The 25,172-nt window shown below is 35.2% G+C and overlaps 2 pseudogenes; both read right to left on the bottom strand.

Moving 5' to 3' along the window:
* Positions 1 to 551: 551 nt before the first annotated feature.
* LOC137202884 (casein kinase II subunit beta pseudogene) lies at positions 552 to 11,497 on the bottom strand (annotated as a pseudogene).
* Positions 11,498 to 11,546: 49 nt separating this feature from the next.
* LOC137202883 (T-box transcription factor T pseudogene) lies at positions 11,547 to 21,682 on the bottom strand (annotated as a pseudogene).
* Between the last annotated feature and the right edge of the window lie 3,490 nt (positions 21,683 to 25,172).

Here is a 25,172-nt window from a genome sequence, read left to right as displayed (position 1 = left end):
ATATATTCTCTCTTAAGATTTAATTGCTATTTACTAGTGATATTTGAGATTTGCTTTTTTTAAAATAATGCGAGTCAGTCTGTGGTTTGACACAGCAAAGTCCATTTCAACTTATAGCCCAGAACTATTTAAATAATATGAGAATTAGTTGATTTTAGGTATATGAAAATTTCCTTTCTAAAGACCTGTGATTTTTGTACCTTTCAACATGGTAGTTCTTGTAGATCTTTTTAAAAATTTCTTCATTATTATGGTACTATTCAGTATTCTTCTCATACATTAATCAATGATGCTAATGTATCTTAATATAAATAATGAATTTTATTTAGTAGTTAAATAAATTACCATAGAATTATTTTAAAAATACCTTATGATTTTACAACATTTATATTAGGAGTCATCAAGCTCTAAAATAATTTTCCTGAAGAGATCTGGCAAGATTTTATATAAATTTTGAGTAAATGCTAATTTTTGCCTTTTTTCTACTTTATTTCATATTCACACCACAATAATGACTCTTCTAATTTAAAATATAAACCATAGAGATTTCCTTAAAGGTGGCAGGGGAGGACTGGAACTGTCAAAGACAGAGTGACAGGTGGGGTTGGGAATAAGTGAACGGTCTTGACAGACTCAAAGTTGCTGGCAGCTTGGAACTGCACCTGGTAGGACAGTGGATGGATCTTGCAACTGTACACTTTGGACATAAACTGGTTAGTGGGCTGCTTGGGCCGGCATTCAGCATGCACCATGAAGAGCAATGTGAGGGAAACTGGTACCCAAGTAGGGGCCTTCTGTGTGGTGCTGCCTCGATGGTGTCTTAGGTGTGGAATTGTCCATGCACTTGGGGCAGTAGAGCTTCACCAGGGCCTCACCTGGGTGTCAGAAAGGCTATTGGAAAGCATTGGCTTGTTCTCACAGTGCACGTGGGGCAGTAGCCGAACTCTCCCTGCTGGTACTTTTCCAACATCTGGGTGGTGCCATGGTTTGTGAGGATATAGGTGGTCTGGGTGAACCCATACAGCATCTTGGCTGACTGCTTAATCAGGGTTCTCTGGTTGGGGTTGTCTTCTAGCTCTTCATCAGGCTCCAGGTCCAAGATCATGTCTAGAGCTTGTCTACAGTGAGGCACCTGCTCATTGAGTTGACTGAGATTAAATTTGCCCTGGATGGAGTCTTCATCCACTTCACAGAAGAATTCATAGTCATGGAGCCCACAGAACCAGTATAAATAACACTTCCTGATGTTTAAATCATTTTTTTAAATTTGTCATTTATTTTTCCTTACTGATTTCCTGATGCTTCTTTGTCTCTGTAATTTTGCTTTCTTGAGTGATCATAAAAGTCTTTGAAAGTTAGGGGTCTTTTTTTTCTTTTGTTTTGCAAAGCATGTCATGATTAAAATGTGTTTCTACTTATTTTAATGAATTAATAAATAAAAATATAATGGGAATGATATTTTTAATTTCTATGTACTTTTAAGTGTTTATTGAACATAGTATCGGTAAAGACTAGTAACCACATCAAAAGAGTTCAGCTCAGTGGATTGATTTCACATGTCAGAAGATACCTGCTTAGTCAGACTCAGATCAAAAACAGAATACCAATAACCTAGCACATTCTCATCTCAGTAAAAATTGTTCCACTTAACTGCTCTCATGACTTCTAAAACCAGAGATTCGTCCTGTCTTTTTTTGTACTTAGTATTGATAAATTATGCATTATGCACATTATAGACGATCAATTCCCATTGTGTGAGTATTCCACAATTTTTACGGCTTCTCCTATGAGTGGATATTTATGTGGGTAGCACCCAGTTTGGGCTTACAAATAATGCTATAATGAATATTCTAGTGCATGCTTTTCAGTGAACTTATGAATGCACTCCTGTTGGGTTTAGGTATATATATAGGAGTGGAGCTGATTATCTTTGGAACTGTGTATCTTCAGCTTTTGTAAATACTGCAGTTTTTCAAACTGTCCTTATGCTTGAGGTTTTTTTTTTTCTATTGATACCATTTTTTTTTAGTACATCTTTATTGGAGTATAATTGCTTCACAATACCATGTTAGTTTCTGTTGCACAACAAAGCAAATCAGCCGTATGCATACACATGTCCCCATATCCCCTCCCTCTTAAGCCTCCCTCCCATCCTCCCTATCCCACCCTTCTAGGTCACCTCAAAGCACTGAGCTGATCTCCCTGTGCTATGCTGCTTCTTCCCACCAGCCAACTATTTTACATTCGGGAGTGTATATACATCAATGCTACTCTCACTTTGCCCCAGCTTCCCCCTCCCACCCCATGTCATCAAGTCCATTTTCTATGTCTACCTCTTTATTCCTGCCCTGCAACTAGGTTCATCAGTACCATTTTTTTTTTAGATTCCGTATATATGCATTAACATATGGTGACATACTTCACTCGGTATGACAGACTCTAGGTCCACCCACCTCACTACAAATAACTCAATTTAGTTCCTTTTTATGGCTGAGTAATATTCCATTGTATATATGTGCCACATCTTCTTTATCCATTCCTCTGTCGATGGACACTTAGGTTGGTTCCATGTCCTGGTTATTGTAAATAGTGCTGCAATGAACATTGGGGTGCATGTCTCTTTTTGAATTATGGTTCTCTCAGAGTATATGCCCAGTAGTGGGATTGCTAGGTCATATGGTAGTTCTTTTTTTAGTTCTTTAAGGACCCTCCATACTGTTTTCCATAGTGGTTGGATCAATTTACGTTCCCACCAACAGTGCAGGAGGGCTCCCTTTTCACCACACCCTTTCCAGCATTTATTGTTTCTAGATTTTTTGATAATGGCCATTCTGACTGGTGTGAGGTGATACCTCATTGTAGTTTTGATTTGCATTTCTCTAATAATTAGTGATGTTGAGCATCTTTTCATGTGCCTTTTGGCCAACTGTATGTCTTCCTTGGTGAAATGTCTATTTAGGTCTTCTGCCCACTTTTTAACTGAATTGTTTGTTTGTTTGATATTGAGCTGCATGAGCTATTTGTATATTTTGGAGATTAATCCTTTGTCTGTTGTTTTATTTGCAAATATTTTCTCCCATTCGGAGGGTTGTCTTTTTGTCTTGTTTATGGTTTCCTTTGTTGTGCAAAAGCTTTTAAGTTTAATTAAGTCCCATTTGTTTATTTTTGTTTTCATTTCTGTTACTCTAGGAGGTGGGTCAAAAAAGTTCTTCCTGTGGTTTATGTCAGAGTGTTTTTCCTATGTTTTCCTCCAAACGTTTTATAGTGTCTGGTCTTACATTTAAGTCATTAATCCATTTGGAGTTTATTTTTGTGTATGGTGTTAGGTAGTGTTCTAATTTCATTCTTTTACATGTAGTTCTCCAGTTTTCCCAGCACCACTTATTGAAGAGGCTGTCTTTTCTCCATTGTATGTTCTTGCCTCCTTTGTCATAAAATAGGTGTCCATATGTGCATGGATTTATCTCTGGTCATTCTGTCCTGTACCATTGATCTATATTTGTTTTTGTTCCAGTACCTTGCTGTCTTGATTACTGTAGCTTTGTGGTATAGTTTGAAGTTGGGGAGGCTAATTCCTCCAACTCCATTTTTTTTCCTCAAGATTGCTTTGGCTATTCAGGGTCTTTTGTGTTTCCATATGAATTGTAAGATTTTTTGTTCCAATTCTGTGAAGAATGCCATTGGTAGTTTGATAGGGATTACACTGAATCTGTAGATTGCTTTAGGCTATATAGTCATTTTCACAATATTGATTCTTCCAATCCAAGAACATGGTATATTTCTCCATCTGTTTTTTGTCATCTTTGGTTTCTTTCATCAGTGTTTTATAGTTTTCTGAGTACAAGTCTTTTGCCTCCTTAGGCAGGTTTATTCCTAGGTATTTTATTCTTTTTGCTGCAATGGTAAATGGGAGTGTTTCCTTAATTTCTCTTTCTGATTTTTTGTTGGTGGTGTGTAGGAATGCCAGAGATTTCTGTGCATTAATTTTGTATCCTGCAACTTTATCAAACTCATTGATTAGTTCTAGTAGTTTCCTGGTGGTATCTTTAGGATTTTCTATGTATAGCATCATGTCATCAGCAAATAGTGACGGTTTTAATCCTTATTTTTCCAATTTGTATTCCTTTTATTTCTTTTTTTTCTCTGATTGCCATGGCTAGGACTTCCAAAACTATGTTGAATAAGAGTGGCGAGAGTGGACATCCTTCTCTTGTTCTTGATCCTAGTGGAAATGCTTTCAGTTTTTCACCATTGAGTATGATGCTTGCTGTGGGTTTGTCATATATGGACTTTATTATGTTGAGGTAGGTTCCCTCTATACCCACTTTCTGGAGGGTTTTTATAATAAATTGGTGTTGAATTTTGTCCGAAGTTTTTTCTGCATCTACTGAGATGATCATATTGTTTTTATTCCTTAAATTGTTAATGTGGTGTATCACATTGATTGATTTGCATGTATTGAAGAATCCCTGCATCCCTGGGATAAATTCCACTTGATCATGGTGTGTGATCCTTTTAATGTGCTGTTGGATTCTGTTTGCTAGTGTTTTGTTCAGGATTTTTACATCTCTGTTCATCAGTGATATTGGCCTGTAGTTTTCATTTTTTGTGATACCTTTTTCTGGTTTTGGTATCAGGGTGCTGGTGGCTTTGTATAATGAATTTGGGAGTGTTTCTTCCTCGGCAATTTTTTAGAAGAGTTTGAGAAGGATTGGTGTTTGCTCTTCTCTAAATGTGCTCTTCTCTAAATGTTTGATAGAATTCGCCTGAGAAACCATCTTGTCCTGGACATTTTTTTTTGGAAGATTTTAAATTATGGTTTCAATTTCATTACTTGTGATAGGTCTGTTCATATTTTCTAATTCTTCTTGGTTCAGTCTTGGAAAATTGTACCTTTCAAAGAATTTGTCCATTTCTTCATGGTTGTCCATTTTATTGGCATATGGTTGTTTGTAGTAGTCTCTTATAATCCTTCGTATTTCTGCAGTGTCTGTTGTGATTTCTCCTTTTTCATTTCTAATTTTATTGATTTGTGTCCTCTCCCTCTTTTTCTTGATGATTCTGTCTAAGGGTTTATCAATTTTGTTTATCTTCTCAAAGAACCAGCTTTTAGTTTTATTGATCTTTGCTATTGTTTTCTTCATTTCTATTTCATTTATTTCTGCTCTGATCTTTATGATTTCTTTCCTTCCTCTGACTTTGGGTTTTCTTTGCTCTTCTTTCTTTAGTTGTCTTAAAAGTAACATTACATTGTTTATGTGAGATTTTTCTTGTTTCTTGAGGTGAGATTGAATTGCTGTAAACTTCCCTCTTAGAACTGCTTTTGCTGTGATGCATAGGTTTTGGGTCATTGTGTTTTCATTGTTTCTATGTATTTTTTATTTCTTCTTTGATTTCTTCAGTGATCTCTTGGTTATTTAGGAGCGCACTGTTTAACTTCCATGTTTTTTTGTGTTTTTTACAGGTTTTTTCCTGTAATTGATTTCCAATCTCATAGTGTTGTGGTCAGAAAAAATGCTTAATAGGTTTCAATTTTCTTAAATTTACCGAGGCTTGATTTGTGACCCAAGATGTGATCTATCCTGGAGAATGTTCCATGAGTACTTGAGAATAAAGTGTATTCCATCACTCTTGGGTGGAATGTTCTATAAATATCAATTAGATCTATGTGGTCTATTATGTCATTTAAAGTTTGTGTTTCCTTATTAATTTTCTGTCTGGATAATCTGTCCATTGGTGTAAGTGAGGTGTTAAAGTCCCCTACTATTCTTTTGTTACTGTCAATTTTTCCTTTCATGGTTGTTAGCATTTGCCTTATGTATTGAAGTGCTCCTATATTGGGTGCATAAACATTTATAATTGTTATATCTTCTTTTTGGACTGATCCTTTGATTATTATGTAATGTCCCTCCTTATCTCTTGGAACAGTCTTTATTTTAAAGTCTATTTTATCTGATACAAGTATCGCTACTCCAGCTTTCTTTTGATTTCCATTTGCATGGAATATCTATTTCCATCCCTTAACTTTCAGTCTGTATGTGTCCCTAGGACTGAATCAGGTCTCTTGTAGACAGCAGATATATGGGTCTTTTTTTGTATCCATTCAGCCAGTCTGTGTCCTTTGGTTGCGGCATTTAGTTTATTTACTTTCAAGGTTATTATCGATATGTATGTTCCTATTACCATTTTCTTAATTGTTTTCGGTTTGTTTTTGTGGGTCTTTTTCTTCTCTTTGTGTTTCCTGCTTAGGGAAGTTTCTTTAGCATTTGTTGTAAACTGTTTTCATGGTGCTGAATTCTCTTAGCTTTGGTTTGTCTGAAAAGTTTTTGACTTCTCCATCAAACCTGAATTAAATCCTTGCTGGGTACAGTAATCTTGGTTGTAGGTTTTTTTCTTTCATCACTTTAAATATATCCTGCCACTCCCTTCTAGCTTGCAGGGTTTCCACTGAAAAATCAGCTGATAACCTTACGGGAATTTCTTTGTATATTAATTTTTTGTTTTTCTCTTGCTGTTTTTAATATTTTTCTTTGCATTTAATTTTTGTTAATTTGATGAATATGTGTACCGGTGTATTTTTCCTAGATTTTATCCTGTATTGGGACTCTCTGTGCTTCCCGGATTTGGGTGACTCTTTCCCATGTTAAGGAAGTTTTCCACTATAATCTCTTCAAATATTTTCTCAGACCACTTGTTTTTCTCTTCTTGTTCTGGGACGCCTATAATTTGAATGTTGGTGCATTTAGTATTGTCCCAGTGGCCTCTGAGATTGTCTTCAATTCTTTTCATTCTTTTTTTCTTTATTTTTCTCCTCAGCAGTTATTTCCACCATTTTGCCTTCCAGCTCACTTATTCGTTCTTCTGCTTCCGCTATTCTTTTACTGATTCCTTCTAGTGTATTTTTCATTTCAGTTATTGTGTTGTTCATCTCTGTTTGTTCTTTAGTTCTTCTAGGTCTTTGTTAAACACTTCTTGTATTTTCTCAATCCGTGCTTCCATTCTATTTCTGAGATTCTGAATCATCTTTGCTATCATTACTCTGAATTCTTTTTCAGGTAGATTGCCTATTTCCTTTTCATTTACTTGGTCTTGTAGGTTTTTACCTTACTCCTTCAACTGTGACATATTTTTTTGCCATCTCATTTTTTTTTTTTAATAAGTAGGTTGTGTTCCTGTTTTACTGGTTGTTTGGCCCAAGGCTTCCAACACTAGAGTTTGTAGGCTATTGAGTAGAGATGGTCTTTGTGCTGAGATGAGGACCTCTGGGAGACCTCACTCTGAAGAATATTCCCTGGAGTCTGAGGTTCTCTGTTAGTCCAGTGGTTCAGACTCGGAGCTCCCATTGCAAGAGCTTCCGCCCGACCCCGAGGTCATGAATCAAGATCCCACAAGCCAGGTGGGGCAGCAAAAAAAATAAGAGTAACAAAGTAAAAATAAAATTAGACTAGGAAACTAACAGATTTATTAGAAAGAATGTAAAAATAAAAATATATATGAATCACAACTGGAGTGTACATCAGTACCCTATAGTAAAAAAGAGGAGGAGGGAAAAGGAAAAAAAAAAGGTGAGGGAGGGAAGGACTTGGCTGTGGAGAGCGAGGCCTAAGCAAGGGTGAAGTTTGGCTGGTGTATGGGGCCAATGCTCAGGACCCACAAGGCTGGAAAATGTCCTGAGGGCTGTGGGGGATGGGGCTTATACTCAAGGAACAGTAGGAACCCAGGCGTGCCACCCACCCCTGGTCTCAGAGGGTAGGGGACCTCACCTGGGAGCCCAGCAGGGGCAGAGCAAATGCCCTCCTCTCCTCTCCTGCTCCTCTGGTCTGGGGTCTGGGAGGGTCCCTCCTGCCTGCCTCTCTGATCTCCCAGGCCTCTCTCCTATGTCCCCAGGACCAATATGGTAGGGGGAAAAGGGGGCCTTGGAGGGCAGGGGACCAGCCTGGGAGCTCAGCAGGCTCCCTGTGCCCAAGTGAGTAGGGTAATCACCCTCTGCTCCTCTCCTGATCCTCCTGGATGGCCCCTCCTATCTGCCACTCCTGATCTCCCCAGCCTCCCTCCTATGTCCCCAGGACCCATGCGGCCTGGATGGGGCTTTGAGGGGAGGGGGAATTGGCTTGGGAACTCAGCAAGCTCCCCAGCCCAAGGGGCGCCAATGCTGTCTGGGCTCCACTTCTCCCCCATCGATCTGCCTACATCCTACTCATTCACTCTGAGGTTCCTCCTGTCTCCTTGGGGGTCAGAGTCCCCTACCAGTGGCTGACAGGCACCCTAGTTGTGGGGAGAAGCTAACTCTGTGTGTTCCCACACTGCCATCTTGACTCCTCCCCTGTGCTTGAGTTTTGAGGTACATAATTTACTTTGATATTTATAAGAAATCTAAAAACTCAGCTTTTATTTTCATATTTACACAAACTTTCAGAAATGTGTGTTTTAACTTCAAAATATTTTATCACATTTTGTTATAATTACTAGTTTTATAACATTGTGGTAAGAAAATGTGATGTAAACCCTTATAATTTATCTGTTTTCAAGTGTGTTGCAATTTATTTTAAAATGTCCAAAGTATGTTGGAAAAATAGGAGACAGAAAGTGGATAGAGTGAGAACATAGTTACATAGAAAGAACAGTCTACAGTTTAGTAGTTAAATGACCTCAATTTCCTTTTTCTATTATCTTCTTGTTATGTTGAAATTTTTTCCTTTTTCATACTATCATTGATTTCTTATTAACTTCTTTTTTACCTTCTTATCATTTTTTTCTAACACTCAATGGTTTCAGACTAATCATATCCCTAATTTAGACTGGTATATTTGTAAATATCAATTGACATTTCTTTCATTCTTCATCACTTTTTAAATAGTTTTTGTATATAATTATTTTTTTTAACATTTTTATCAAACATGTGGATAATTTGTTTCTCTCTGTGTACATGTAGTTATTGCATCTTTAAAACTCAGACTTTATACTTTTGCTTTTGATTCAGGAATTTAACCAAAAAAAAGATTATTGCTGTGACATTTATAATCATATTAATGTTTCTTGTTGTCTTAGGGCCTCTAGTGTGGCTGTAATTTTTAGACTTTGTTTTTTACTTTCTTAGCAGTATTTTTTAATCTCACCTAAACCCATTTTTGCCTCATTATTCCTTTCTCATTCCAGCCTGTTCTTCCCATCTAATTAGTTATTGCTGTTTTATAGACATTATGTATTTTTATGTGATTATGACAACAAAAGTTTTCCTGAAATCCCTCCTAGGTCATTGAGTGTTTTTTTGACACATATGTACTGGGCTCCTATTTTCCAAAAATGATTCTAGGTCTTGGGGACTGATCAACTAGCAAGAAAAACTTGAGTTCTTACACTTGAGGAACTTGAATTCTGACAGGGGCAAGGGGGGCAATCAATAAAATATTTGGAAAATAAAAGAACAAACATAGTAGATAAAAATTCGTGTTATGAAAAAAATCTAACAGACCAAGAGTTTTCATAGTACATTGGGGCAGTTGATGTGGAGTGGTCAGGTGCGGCCTCTGTGAGGAATGAAATTGAAGGAGTAAGCCAGGCGATTATGGGGGAAAGCCATTTCCAGACAAAGAAATATCCTGTGCAAAAGACTTAAGTCAGGTCTAGTATAAAATACATCTTCTCACCGTTGGAAAAATATTACTTTCATGTACATTTGCATCTTTACACTGTCAAAGTATCATTATTAATTTAATACAGTCTTTGCTCCAATTATCACAAACAAATGTAGAAATGCATTATCTCTTCTTTGGATGAACTTAATCTGGATACTTTATCACAATATTTTAAGGTATATCATGAACTACAATTTGTTAATATAAAACTTAAAGAGCCAGTTAAAAAATATGAAGTTGAATTTTTATCATTAGTTTAGAACAATTTTACATGCTTCCAATTAATTTAGAGATTACCAAAAAAGGGGCATTTAAAAAGCATTTGATATTCAGAAAACCTTTACTAAGTAATTATAAGCTCTTAAGATCACTTTCCTTTAGGGCTTCCCTGGTGGCACAGTGGTTGAGAGTCTGCCTGCCGATGCAGGGAACATGGGTTCGTGCCATGGTCCGGGAAGATCCCACATGCCGTGGAGTGGCTAGGCCCGTGAGCCATGGCCGCTGAGCCTGCGTGTCCAGAGCCTGTGCTCCACAATGGGAGAAGCTGCAACAGTGAGAGGCCTGCGTACCGCCAAAAAAAAAAAAAAAAAAAAAAAAAAATCACTCTCCTTTGAAAAGGAAAGCATGTGTTCTTTTGTGTAATCCATCTTAAACTTTAAAGTTTTTCATTCTGGGCAAAAGAAGTTTGCTCAATATTTTCCAAAATAAATATTTCTAGATGCACAGTAAGTAGGCAAAAGATGAGAATTTGAGCTATGTAAATTTTGAAAATTTTAGTGGATTATGTTTGTCACTAATTTCTAGTACTGAATCCTCTCACTAGATCTTTTTAGAACTGTATTTAGTTTTTTGCTGTTGTAGTTTCTTTTTTTTTTTTTTTTTGCATATTGCCTTTATTTTGCAGAAAATGTTTTGCTCATTGTCTTTGGCTATTTTTTTCAGAAGAAAAATATTGCCCTTGTATGTTTAACAATACAAGAGGCAATTACATATGCTCAAAATAAACACATTCTATTGGGCAGAACAGTGAAATTTCCATTGCAGTTAAAGTCTGTTGTCCTCAACTATGAATTTATTATTTTGTCCCTAACATCTTAACTATAAGTATGATAGCTGTCACAAAAGGGACCTGAAAACTACTCTGAAGAAACAAGGAAGGCAATTGAAAGTATGCTTTTTATTTCACTAAATAAGACGAGTTGAGTTTATTAATTCTAGTGTGTCAAATCTTCTATATTCTGTAAGAGACACAAAAAAATAAGTTTCTGGATCTTAGCAAACAAAATTTTATTATGATCAAGTAATGGTGATTTAACAGTCCAACTGAGTTTTGTTTCCATACTTAAATTCATCTGTAGCATATAAACACAACATAGGACTACACTTGTGTTGCAGATGATGGGTGGGGTTATTTTTTTGATGAACAACAGGACATATATTCCTTTTCATATTTTAAAGTGAAGTTAATAAGATTTTTTTTTCTTTCTTGACCTATGAGACTGTCATTTTGTACCTAGATCAAATCCTGAGTAAAATTGGTAGACATAAAAAAAATAGTGTATATTTTAAGAAAAGGCTTTGGTTTACATGGAAGGTGGTGACAGGGATATCCATGAGGTTATGAGGCCAAGGTGTGATATTGGCTGTCAGGAATATCTGTGGCCACGATATGGTTCTTATAGAGTGAGAATCCTGAGGAGAAGGGACCTGAGATTATTTGGGTAAGATAGTGTTCACTGGGAAGGTCTGGACTCCCAGCCCATTAGGTAGCTATGCTGTCTGAGACCCTGGTGTGAAGGTGCTCTGCTAGCTGACCACAGGTTGGGGTACTGATGCAGTCCTGTTGTGCTCAGGAGTAACATGATAGTATGTACACACATGCTGAGGCTGGGTTAAGTTCATGGGATCAGATCATGGACAACTTGCAAATGAATTGTCAGAATAGGTTGGAGAATTTTTCCAATGAGTGTATGGGCTAAGTATGAGCTTGTCCAAGTGGGGAGGAGTCCTAGGCACAGCTTTGAGGACAGGGACAGGGATGTGTGAACTGTGGTTCCTCAGCATAGAGCATTTTTCACAGCCATGGGTGGAGAAAAGTGAGACAGGACCTCCAAACTGAGGATGGGGGTTGACGGCAGGTAGAAGGAACTGAGTCCAGGGATAAGCTACTTCCATTAGTAATACCCAGGTTGCTGTTTGTCTCTGGGTTCTTCCATCTTATCTTTGTGATCCCTGCTTCTTTTTGCATCACAGCAAGCCCTTGCAAATCAGTTTTATTTGGTTTTAAGAGCTGTAATCTCTTTCTGGTAAGCCTTGACAGATATGCATCGAGTCTTGAGAATGCCGTGGCTGGTAGTCATCCCCTGTAGACCCTCAACTCATACTATATGAATTTAGAGTTTTTATTTATGTAAGGAGTTCAATATGCACATATGAATTGGACTGACCCCCCAGGCACCCACTCTCTGTTCACACACTTCCAGAAGTGGTTGCTCTCCATCACAAAATCCAAGATAAAACAACACATGGTGTTCGGGTCCAGGCCAGACATACTCAGTTTCAGCACTGGGAACATCCTCCTGCTGTTATTGGTGACCATCACCTGGTTGGTGAGCTCTCTGAAGTGCAGCCATATCTAACTTTTCTTGGTTGACACTGGGGTCACCCTTCTCCCTGCCAGCCTGTAGCTCTCACTTCAAGGAGCTCAGCTGGTGGTCCACTCTATTGCAGGCTATTCTACAAGTTCCGGACGCCAAGGGAGATTGTCCTCTTGCTGACCCTTCTTCATGGCCCTCCAACCCAGACTTACTTACTACCCAAGAGCCATATTTAACTCCTTTCAACAGCCACTCTTCCAAGAAAAGGAGCAGCAAAGGTCCACAGTTCCCAGGCAGAGACCTGTGAGGAGAAGACTTGAAGGTAGGGGAGGGGCAGAGGGGTGAAGATAGAGGGTATTCCCCTTGAACTCCTGCAAGGCATGACTAAAGTAGCTCTTTGTGGCATTGGATTTGCTTTAAACAATTAAAAATCAGACTATTGACTAGCACCCAAATATTTATAAAATATACAAATAAAACTATTGATATCTTTGAAGCCCATTTTTAAACAAAAGGAACATTTTTAAATGTGCCAGGATATAAATTATGGGTACCTCAGGATTATTATAACTTTTCTATAACATTTTATTAGATCTTTATGGTGTTTTTAAAAATGTTGGCCACTGATATTTGAAATTTGATAGGTATTTATAAAGTTTCCTCAAAGGATTCTTATGACAGCTAAAATTTTTGCCTATTTAGACAGACACTTTTGGCTGGCTACTCGGTAAAGTACCACATGCTGTGATTATTACTTTTTGTGTTTTCCAAGTCAACACCCAGATGCCTGTGAACCTGACCTGCACAGAGTAGTTATTTTGGCTCTTTAAACTGTCTGCCAAACTGTTGCAGTAGCTTTTTCATATGGGCAGATGGCCACTTCAGAACAAATCAAAATATAATATTTGGTCTCTGAACTTACTTTTGAATTCAAATCTTTGAATATGAATGCTAACTCAGATTGAATTTTGGGTTTGACTAATTGTTTTGATGTTCTTAGGCAGTTTTCATGAAACATATTTGATCAAATAACTTAACATGGACTTCACTTCTTATTAGTTGTATAATGTCCCTTCTGGTGTGTTAAATGCAATAAAAATTTGAGCATATATACTAATATGTAGCTCCTACCCAGCATATGATGAACAAAATATGTATTAACAAGAGACATCAATCCATTTCTGAGGTTATGCACGTAGTTTACTGCTGAAATGCGGTAAAACTTTAAAATTTGTAATTTCTGGTCAGAGTTTATGAGAAACATGAATATGAGCAAACTAGGTAAATTTAGTGTTTTTTTAACAAGGTAGGTATGGCACAGACTTCAAACTATAACACAGATTTCAAGCAAACAAGGGTAATTACATTGATTTAAACAGTTCTTTCTCATTAATTCATATTTTTTTGGTCTTAATTCAGACCTAGCTTAATTCACCCCTCCCTACCTACCTCCCTCCCTCCTTTCCTCCCTCTCTCCCTTCCTTCCTTCCTTCCTTCCTTCCTTCCTTCCTTCCTTCCATCTTTCCTTCCCTTTCTTCTGTTCTGCCTTTCTTTCTCCTGTCTCTTTAAACTGCAGTCCTGAGTAAAATGGATGGTTTCAGATTAACCTAATTAATTACAACTAAATAGCCACTTATGTCATTAACCCAGGATACGTCCCTGGGCTACTCAGATCCAAATGTAGATTTCATATTTTCAATGGAACAATGTTTGTTAGAAAATATATTTCATATTATAATCTTTATAATGAGAAAAATGCTAATTAAAACCAAAACCATTAGTCACCTGTAAGATTTGAAATATATGAAAAGTTTGATAACACTCTGTTGGTGAGGCTAAGGAGGAAAAAGCAGTCTAATATTTTGTTTTTCAAAATGTAAAATGAGACAACATCCATGGAGAAGATTTTATCAATATCTAACAAAATCATAGCTGTATTTGGCCTTTGATCTATCAATCCCTCTTCCAGGAATCTGTTCCAAAGAGCCAAAAGTACACTGACATTAGTTTGAAATCACATGTATCAAATGTTCTTCAATGTAACATTATTGGTACTAGTAACAAAATTGAAATCACCCCCAAAATCCAAAATTCTAACACCAAAATCCAACAGTTATATAAACTGCAATATATCTACACAGTGTATTACTATGTGCTTGTGCAAAGCAGTTGGGAAGATCTCTACAAAATGGATTAAATGGATTATATATTGTATATTTTGGAGTATAAATTGTTAAGTGATAAAAGGAAGTTGCAGAAAACTGTGTATAGTATGTCACCTTTTGTGTAAGAAACTCTCCTTTCCTTCCTTCCTTCTTTCCATCCTTCCTTCCACCCCTTTCTCTCTCTTTCATCTCTGTTTCTTTTCTTTTCACATTTGTGCTTTTTTTTTTTAATATTTGCAAAAATAAATAAGGGAAGGAGAGAAGAAAAACTCATAAAAATTGTTCCCTATAAGGTAACTGTCTCTCCATTCTGAAAAGTGAGACGTTGAAATCATCTACTATTATTGCACTTCTCTCTATTTTTCTAGTCAATTCTGTCAGTGTTTGTTTTATATATTTAGGTGTTCTGATGTTGCATGAATATATATTTGTAATTGTTATATCTTCCTAGTGATTTGACCTTTTATCATTATATAATGTCCTACTTTGTTTTTGTGATAGTTTTTTGTTCAAATTGACAATAAATTTTAAGCATAATTAACTGTCATTAGCACAAACTCATGAACTGTATCTTTGTTTTTCTCATTTTTTGAAACCTTATATTTATAATCATAGTTATTTATATTTGATAAATAAAATTATTTATAAAGAATTCAAGTTATAAGTAAATGGAAATGTATCATTCAATTTTTATTTTCTTGCTAGTGGAGGACATTAAGCAAAACTAAGATTTTTAATTCATAAATATGGTAATAAAATTGAACATGTATTTAAAGTATTGAAATAGTATAACTGAAGAATAAAAGAAACATTATAATAAATGCTTTATTATCATTAATGTTAAATTCTTTTGATTACTGAGTTTAATTGAAGATTTTAAAAATACACTATAAAAAATAAAAATACATTATAAATATATTTGCATTATAAATCTATATTTAAAACTTGTAAATGTTGATAGAACTAATTGTCCTGTTGAATAATGGAACAGAGTTCCTCATCTAATTATTTAATTTTTATGATCCTTGTGAAATAACAGTTAACTATTTGAAATGTGCTATTCATGTTTGTATGTGTTTTACAGAAAGAAATTGTATTCTGTCATAGCTTACATTTCTAAATTCAAAAAGGCAAATATTTCAAGACCTTTATTATCTTGATCATTTTGACACATTTAAAAATCATCCAATTTTAACAAAGATGTCCTTACCAGGAAATGGTAAGTTCTACTGACAAGTTAAAACAAATGATCAATTATTATTTTTAATTATATTTGTTGCTGGGAAAAAGAAATTGTAGAAAAGTAGTCAGAGAAGAAGGATTATATCCTTTAATTTGTAATAAATTTATTTGTAAAGATGGGTGATGTGATGCCTAGCTGTGAAAATAAGTAACATGACAAGTAAATATTAAAGCCATGGAAGTGATCTAAAAGTACCTGGATAATTATTGCAGATTATATAAATGTGGGTTTCTGGGGTAGGATTGGAGGTACCAGCCACTTTCCACTGGAAACAAAGCTTCAGTGACTTATATTCTATTGCCAGAAGAACTGGGGAATTTAAACATAGAAATAGAGTAATTGGATGATTTATTTCATAAGCATACATTTTTAAATGTTGCTGATGACTTTTCTTGAAAGTAAAGCCAGAAGGATTTCAAGATTCTTAACTGTAAATATTAGAAATGATTATTATAATACTTTCCATGATAAAATTATTTGAAACTTACTCTTGTATATTCCCAATGAAAGGTGATTCTTATTTTTTATTGTGGCTAATTTAATGAAATAATATTTTATACAAAACACAATTTTCCTAACTTGGAAATTATAATTAATTAAATTAAGAACACATTTGAGTTTTGAGTGTTGTCATTTAGACTGTGGGCATTATCAGGGCACAATAATCCACTTGGTGAAAATTTAGTCTAGTTGAAGGCCAATTATTTTACTTCCTTGTAATTCACATGATATGTCCTTGCAAATAGAAGCAGCCGCTAGCCAAGTAACTAGGGAGAAACAAAGAGCCTTGGGTGGGTGATATTTCAAATTCAACAGTATAAAGCAAAGAAAAATAACACATTTTAACACATAAAAAATGCTAGAAAAAATGTTTACATGCATGATTCTAGTTTGGTAATTGCTTCTATTCTAAATTTTTCATATCAATTCAACAATAAGCACCTTCCTATCATATAAATCACTATCACCTATAAGTAAGTAGGGTTGTAGTTTTAAAGTATTTGGTTTTATCAAGTAATATATGCTCATTAAAAAAAATCACATGTTAAAGAATGTTTTATGTTAAATATCAACAGAGTCAGATCACTTCTTCACTTCTAAGTCTACTCTTCAGACAAGTTCTTCACAATTGCTTATATTTTGGTTATTTCCCTTCTCAAACAATATATATTTTCTGAATTTATTAATATCAGATAACATTTATTATTCCCCCAATATCAAATATAAATATTTAACTCACTCAGGTCCTCTTCTCCAACTGTTTTAGTCAATTATGTTATTGTTTTGGTTTTTCTGTCAATTATCTTTAGTATAAACAATGTAATTAAACTCAATCATTTTTCTATAGTCCTTTAATTCAGTTTTCATACTTTATATGACAATTTTAATACCCTTGTTTCTCTACCCAATTTTCTTCACAATCTGCTTTGTGTAAGTTACATTTTTATCATAGCTCTTGGATTTTCATTCCATCCTTAAACATAGCATCTTCTTTCCGTGGCCTGAAGATCGACTCAAAATTGAAAGTAAATAAACAATATTTTCATCATTATGGTTGCAAACATATTGAGCAATAAAATACCAATTATCTTCCCATCTTTAGGAGTTCAAATCCAAATGCCCCTTGAGGGAGAATGTTAGGCTGAAAGAATTTCCTCAGTTGGTAAAAAATCATTTAAAATTATATTTGGAAAATAATTTCCATCCTCAGTTTCTGTCATTTTTGGAGGTTATATTGGCCATTTAAAAATTGCATGTACTGCTTTTATTCTCAACATTTTTCAGTTCTAAATCATGCTTATCATTATGTTCTACTACCTTTATTTCTTAAAAGTACCTGTAATGATCTCCACTGGAATTTTATTACCTTCTCTGTTGGGTTTTCTCTTTGTTTTTCTTTTATTATAACTTTCTTTTGCTTAATTTACATATTAGTTTCTTTTCTTCCCTTAAGCTCATAATGAAAGATCTTCATAAACTATGAAGTTAGCAGATAACATTTCTGAGTCCTAAGCACTATAGTGTTGATTTTAAGCTTAGGAATTTCTTTAATCTCCTAAAAATGAAATATATACATATATATAGACAGTATGTGTTCCCCCAGCTGATTGGTAAATAGGACTGTCTTCTATTTAGGTCTGTACTCAAGTGGGGTATTATAGGATGAGAGGCTACACACAGTAATCTCTTTTTTTCACCTGATCATAGCAGTCTGCCTTGCTGTTGATAGCACAAGCACCAAACTGACAAAGGCTTTACTATGAATCAACATTCAGACTATTGATATTATTTAGGATTTAAATGTTTTATTTAAATGTTTTAAAAAGTTTCATTTTGAAGTAATTGTAGGTTCATTAGCAGTAATAAGAAATAATGCAGAGGGGTCTCATGTACTCATTTCCCAGTTTCTCTCAATGGTGACATCTTAGATTATAGTACAATATCACAACCACAATATTAATTTTTATGTAAGATGTGTGACAAGTCAAGGCCCAGTTTTTTTTAACCTATCACATTGCTCTAGTACCATTGGTTTAAAAGGCTATCTTTTCTCCATTGAATTGTTCCTTTCACTTTTGTCAAAAATCATTTGGGCATATTTGTGAGTTTATTTCTGAATTTTCTGTTCTCTTCTATTGCCCTATGTGTCTATTCCTCCACTCACACCACACAGTCTTGATTACTAAAGATAGTATAAGGATGAATTGGGAGATTGGAATTGACATATATACACTATTGATACTATGTATAAAATGGATAACTAATGAGAACCTACTGTATAGCACAGGGAACTCTACTCAGTGCTCTGTGGTGACCTAAATGGGAAGGAAATCCAAAAAAGAGAGGATATATGTATACGTATAGCTGATTCACTTTGCTGTACAGTAGAAACTAACAAAATATTGTAAAGTGACTATACTCCAAAATAAATAAATAAATAAATAAATAAAGCAGTAATAAAAAAAGATAAAGAAAAAAAATAAGGCTTAAAATCGGGTAGACTGGCTTCTTCTACTATATTCTTCATTTTCCAAATTCTTTTTGTTCTTCTAGTTCCTTTGTTCTTTTCCATATATATTTTTAAATAATCTGGTCTATACAAAAATTCTTGCTGATGTCTTGATGAGAATAGTTTTAAAATTATATATCAATTTTGGCATAATTGAAATCCTTACTGTTATGAGCTAAATTGACTCTCCCCAAAATTTATGTGTAGAAGTCTTAACACCCCAGACTTAACAATATGATAATGTGACTATATTTGGGATATGGTCTTTAAAGAGGTATTTAAATTAAAATGAGGTAATTAAGATGGGCTCTAATCTAACCTGATTTGCAATTAGGACAGACACACATAGAGGAAGACTCTGAAGGTACAGAGAAGAGATGGCCAATTAGGAGCAAAGAAGAGAAGCCTTAGACAAAATAAAACCCTGCTGACATCTTGATCATTGACTTTAATAAGCCTCCAGGATTGTGAGAAAATATATTTATTTCATTTATGCTACCCAGCCTTTGATATTTTGTTATGATGGCCCTTGCAAAACTAACGGTTACCAAGCTGAAGCTTCCAATCTATAAACACTGAATGTCTTCCATTTATTTAGAACCTCTTTGATGTTTTTCATGAGCATTTTATAGTCTTTTGATGACAAGTCTTGTAAATATTTGATTATTTGGATATATTTCTATATTTCATTTTTGAGTGATTATAAAAATCTCACTGCCCATAGTTAATTCCTAGCAAATAGGTTTACAATTAATATTTTATGTTTGTTTTATATCCTGTATCCTTGCTTAACTTATTAATTCTAAAAGGGTATTTTTTTGAGTATATGTGTATTCCTAGACTTCAGTTTGTATACAATCATATCATCTGTGAATAGAGACAAGTTTATTTCTTTCTTACCTACATATCTGTCTTTTAATTATTTTTCTTGCCTTACTGAACTTGCTAGAACACCTCATACTATGTTAAATGAGTGCGGTGAGAGTGAATATCCTTGCCTTGTTCCTGATCTTGAGGAGGGAAATAATTCAGTCTTTCATCATTAAGTATAATGTTAACTTTGGGATTTTGGGTTTTGGTTTTCTTTTTGTTTTTGATTTCCATAGATGCTGTTTATCAGGTGGAAGAAGTTATTCTCTATTCCTATTTTTCTGAGAGCTTTTTGTTCGTTTGTTGTTTTTACAACATGAATGGTTGTGAAATTTGTCAAACCCTTTTTCTGCATTGAATTATATGACCATGCAATTTTTTTTTCTTTAGGATTGGGTCAATTGCATTGATAATTCTTGAATATTGAACTGGCTTTACATGCTGAGAATGAATATCAATTGGTAATGGTGTATAATTATTTTTATATATTGCTAATTCTATTTATTAATATTTTGCTAAGGATTTCTACATTTATTTTATGATGGAAATTGGTGTGTAGTTTTCTTTTTGTGTATTGTCTTTTTCTTGTTTTGGTATTACTATAATAATACTGTCATAGCAATAGAAATAAAAATCCAGTATTTTACTTCAAAAACTGTGATCCTCATGAACAAGATCTGTGATTTCTGTCATTAAAGATGTGGGGATAGGGAACTAACAAGCCATTATTTTTAAGTTTAACACTTGTAATTTATTCTCTGGAATCATATGATCATTTATTATATGTGATTGCCAATAGGTGAATTTTACAACTACAGTAAGGGGTGGTGGGGAAGTACAAAGAGATTCTTCTAATACCAGACACAAAACTGAATTTCTGTGTAATTTAGAACAAATTGATTTAACCTAATGGAATTGAAATTTCTATGCTGTAAAATGGGAATTATGATGCCAACTATTAACAGTATTGGGGAAATCAAATGAAATAATATAAGTAACAGCTTGTAAGAACATAGATTTTTTAATAAGCTCGGTGAGGAATTAACTGTATCTCTATTCTCTATCTATCATCTATAGAAATAGAAAAAAATAGAAAGATAGATGTGGGCTGGGGATAAACAGGATTTCCACTTCCAACATCCATCATGTCCTTAAAAGAGAATGTAGACTAGGCTTTGGTGGGTTTGACAGGAAAGTCAGAATCCAAGTTGCTCATAAATATTTCACAGGAAGGACATAGATGCTGCTTAAAGTTCTTTCCGAATGGTGTTAGGTGACTTGATTCCGAAAAAGCTTTGAGCTTAGAAAAAATGAGCTTTGCGTATTGACAAGAGTCCTCACATGGGAACAGAATCAAAATTAACAGACTCTGCAACCCAAAGGAGGCTGGCTGAATATTCCCGCTACCTTTGCTCTGATCATGTGACCATCTCACGCTTCTGTCACTTTCATTAAATAAAAATTAATCTTAACATATTTGGGCAGGAGTGGGGGTGGGTTGGCATGGGTGTCTACTCTGTCAAGGATAAAAAATATTCTTTAAAAAAAAAAAATATCCTTTAGTCCTCATCACCTAATCAGTTCATTTCAGCTCCATTTTCTCCCTTTTCTTTCTTTATCACTGCCTAAACTTGTCCCCTAGGAGTTTCAGACCTTGTTATTCATAAATGGCATAACTTCGTGCACCCTTTTCCTTTTTACTCAAAAGTTTTCTCTAAAATCAAAGGATTACTTGGCTGATTATAAAATTCTTGCATCACATATTCTTCCTCTCAGTTTATTTTAGATACTGATCAAACTGTCTCCTTGCATGAATATTACTGTGAAGATGTCGAATCCATCTTGATATTTCACACTAGTAGGGGGCATGATTTTTTCCCCTCCTACTCCTAGGATTCTTTCTTTGTACCTGAATTTTAACATCCTTACCAGAATATGCTTTGATTTGGAATGGTAGGTATGAATGTTAGGTTTCATTATTTCTTGGAAATCTATGAGCCCCTTCAGTCTACACATTCAACTTGTTTTTATTTCAGAAAAAATGTTGAAAAAATTATACTTTAGACTCTTTCTATATTTTCATTTGCTTAGTTCTTCTTAAAAATATCAATAATGCATGTTAGATATACCTTTTTAATGTCTAGCGTTCCTTCTGTGATCATGTTTACATTCCCCTTTCTCTCTCCCTGCTCCGCCTCCCTCCCTCCCTCTCTTTCTTTCTCTCTGAGTCACCCTCATAACTACTTATAAACATCTAACTTTTTCTACCTATAATGAGCATTATTCTCTACACTGGCTTTTCATTTTTTGTCATATTGTGACATTTTGCAACTCAATTCTATATTCTTTGGACATCCTATAAAGTCTCTTTGGAATACTTTTTTCTCATTGTTCAAATTTCACTTATTACTTATAAAGATGATATTATCTATAAATTCTGTGAGAATAATGAGAAGCATTTCTTTCATTCCTTTGTTTTACTGTAACCATCTTTTTATCAGAAATGACCGTTTACTGATTTAAAGAAAAATGTTTTGCGCATAGAGCACATATCATTTCCTTTCTAAGTATGATCCATCTTTGAATTATTTTTGCTGCTTGCCAGAGATGTTGACAACTATGGTAACTGGGACTATCTGGGGCGTGGATTCAGAGGTGTTGACTCCAAACTCTTCCTCAACAAATTGCTTGGGTGACAGAAAAATCTTCTTTGGTATTCAGTGTACATTTGGCAGATGTGAAAAACATTCAGTATTTAAGGATGGGGAAATTTATAGCTGATCACGGTGACTGGAGTGATGGAATGGCTAAAGGCGTTAAGGGAAGAGGAGGGTTCTTCATAGATCAAGAAACTGTCACTGCCTTAGACTACAGCTCATGTGACCATTTTCGCCCCAGAGCTGCTGATAGTATGAGGGGTAAGCTCTCTGTCTGTGTCTGCTACTGTTAGAAATGTATTTTGCTATTAAGCAAAAACCAGGAGCCCACTCTACCATTGCTGCTAAATTACTCTCAAAGTTGCTGACATTCACTGCTGCCTAAAATCACCTTTAAAAAAATGGCTTTATAAAATGTAGGTTAAATATTATAAAATTCTCCCATTTCGCGAGCATTTAATTCAATAAATTTTTGTATATTGTAGAGCTGGTCTGTCTTTCTTTGCCTCCACCCTTGCATGCTCTTCTCCTAGAATGGAGGTTCCATGCCAAGAAGACCATGAGCAAGATGCCTTCTTTTGTCATTATGGTCCTACTACTGTCACAGCCCCTAGGTGCTGAAAGAAACTGAAATAGCAAAGTAATATTCTGTTTCTTCTTTCTTCCTTCTAAATTCCATCTAGTGCCTCCAATTGGCAGAAACCAAGAGAAATTCAGAAAGCTAGGTTGTCTGAAATATGTGGCTTGCATGTTTATCCCTCAAAAGTACAGAAGAAAGTGCAGAAAGGAAAGTGTAATATTGAGAGCCCATCATATTGAAAGCTAGAGTATCCAGAGCACCCCTCAACTTATAAAATCATGGATTGCCTCCTCTATTCCTGTCTTAGCCCATTCAGGCAGCTATAACAAATTACCGTAGACTGGGTGACTTATAAACAACAGAAACTTATTTCTCACCCTTCTGGAGGCTGGGAAATTCAAGATCAGGTGCCAGCAGGTTTGGTGTCATTCATTCATGAGGGATCTGCCCTTATGACCTGATCACCAACCAAAGGCCCCACCTCCAAATGACATCCCACTGTAAATTAAGTTTTAACATATGAATGGGGGCACTAACATTTAGTCTATGGCAATGCTTTTCCTTCTCTCCTCTATTCAGCTCTCAGTGAAGTAACTTTCAGGCTAGGAAAGAAAGTGTACAGATGGTTTTATTTATTTTTATTATTTATTTGTTTGTTATTTGCCAGGTATCTGCTTTTCTGTCGCAAATATCTGGGTCCCAACAGGATATATTCCACAGTACCCAGAGCCTTCCTATAACTCTTGATGTCTTAATTGTCATTTTGTAGAGGTTGTGCAGAATAAGATACTTAATATTTTTTGGAAATGTACAAATATCTTGGAGACTGAGGAAGTTTGTGAAAATAAATATCACGCACTCTTGTTTAGGTTAATATTTCACATTTTTTGGCTAGTATAATTCTATTTGTATATTGAAGTTTTTTTTTTCTATTATATTAAATCTTGAATTTTCTCCTATTCTTTTTTTTTTTTTTAATGAAGTCCAAGGTCATTGTTGGTACAGCAATTCATCAGTGAGGACAAACAACCAATTTATTGTTGCTAAACAGATTAACATGCCAATCCTTTAAAAAAAAAAAAAAGCCTTGTACAATAATAGTAGCCATGCGTTAGCCACTTTAATATAAAATGTGATCAAAAGTCAAAATACAAGAGTTCAAAAGGCATAGAAAAACCAAAAAGTTTCAATTTTATTACAAGTTTTAGATTCTGGAAATAGTTTAAAAAAAAAACTTATATGCTAATTTCAGCCCAGGGCTAATTTTTTTACAACCAAACTAAGAATTACTACAAGGGAACATCAATGCAACAAACAAGTAAAATTTGCAAACCCAAGTCACAAACTTGCTAACAAAGTTAATAATCATGGTAATGGACAGCACCAAAGAGCAACTGATGCCTCAGTTAAATTGGAAAGAAACAATGCCTTCTCTAGGGCAGAGAAACATGCAAACAATTCTGCTTCAAGAAATTTGCATAGAAATAGAAAATGCTAGAGCCTTTACCACAAATGAAATTACAAAGCCTCAATATGTTAAATTCAACCCAAGGAGCACCAAATGTTAAATTGGAGCCAAGGTATGACTCAAAACATTTAATTTCCAGCTATGCAACTAGCAAGATCACAAGAATTTCAGGTGTGGAAAGGCACCCTAGGCAAGCTCTTGAAAGACATGAATTTGATACAACGTAACCTTAAATCAATGCAGACATTCCTGTAAAATTTAAATTTTAGAGGACACCATAAGGCATCAGGATCTCTTCTCAAAGTCACTCGATATTGTCAGCAACAATCACATCTTTATGATCTCATTAATGACCTTTCACAGATCTCTAGCCTGTACACGTACAGCAGAACCCCCAATATCGTGGGAAGCCCTTTCAGTTTGGCCCTGCTTAACGTGTTTGTAGAATGACTTTTAAGCTCAGCCGTGGCCTAAATGGTGTGAAAGGGACTACTCCCTGGGCATCTCAAGACTTCTCTTCAGCCTGAGCTGTCTTCCAGGCCCCTCTCTTCCACACCTGCCCCCGGTGTAAGACTCCAGAACTCTGGGATTCTGAGCCTGACCCCAGGCAACCTCACCGACACCCACCTTTGGAAGCTCCACTATTCCTCATCTCCAGCTCCCCCTGGTGGGGTTCAAAGTGACAGTTTGGTGCAAGGACTTGTAGAAACAATGCTTATTTACAAATTCGTATTTTGTAGACCTTTCCTTAATTGAACACCTGTGACTTTTACAGTCGCTCTCCAGACCCTTTCCAGAGGTGTAGTAGAATATGCGAAGCAAAAGGACATTTTATTTCTACAGGAAGAAAAAGGATTAACATACATAGTAATAACTGTGTCCATCAAGAGTAATTTGTAATCATTTTCTGTTCAATCCACACTGCAGAGATACAAGGAAACCCACCA

This window comes from Pseudorca crassidens, chromosome 11 (genome assembly GCF_039906515.1).
Source record: "Pseudorca crassidens isolate mPseCra1 chromosome 11, mPseCra1.hap1, whole genome shotgun sequence".
NCBI lineage: Eukaryota > Metazoa > Chordata > Mammalia > Artiodactyla > Delphinidae > Pseudorca > Pseudorca crassidens.
The sequence above is the reverse complement of the archived record's forward strand: the minus strand, read 5'-3'. Positions and strand labels throughout refer to the sequence as shown.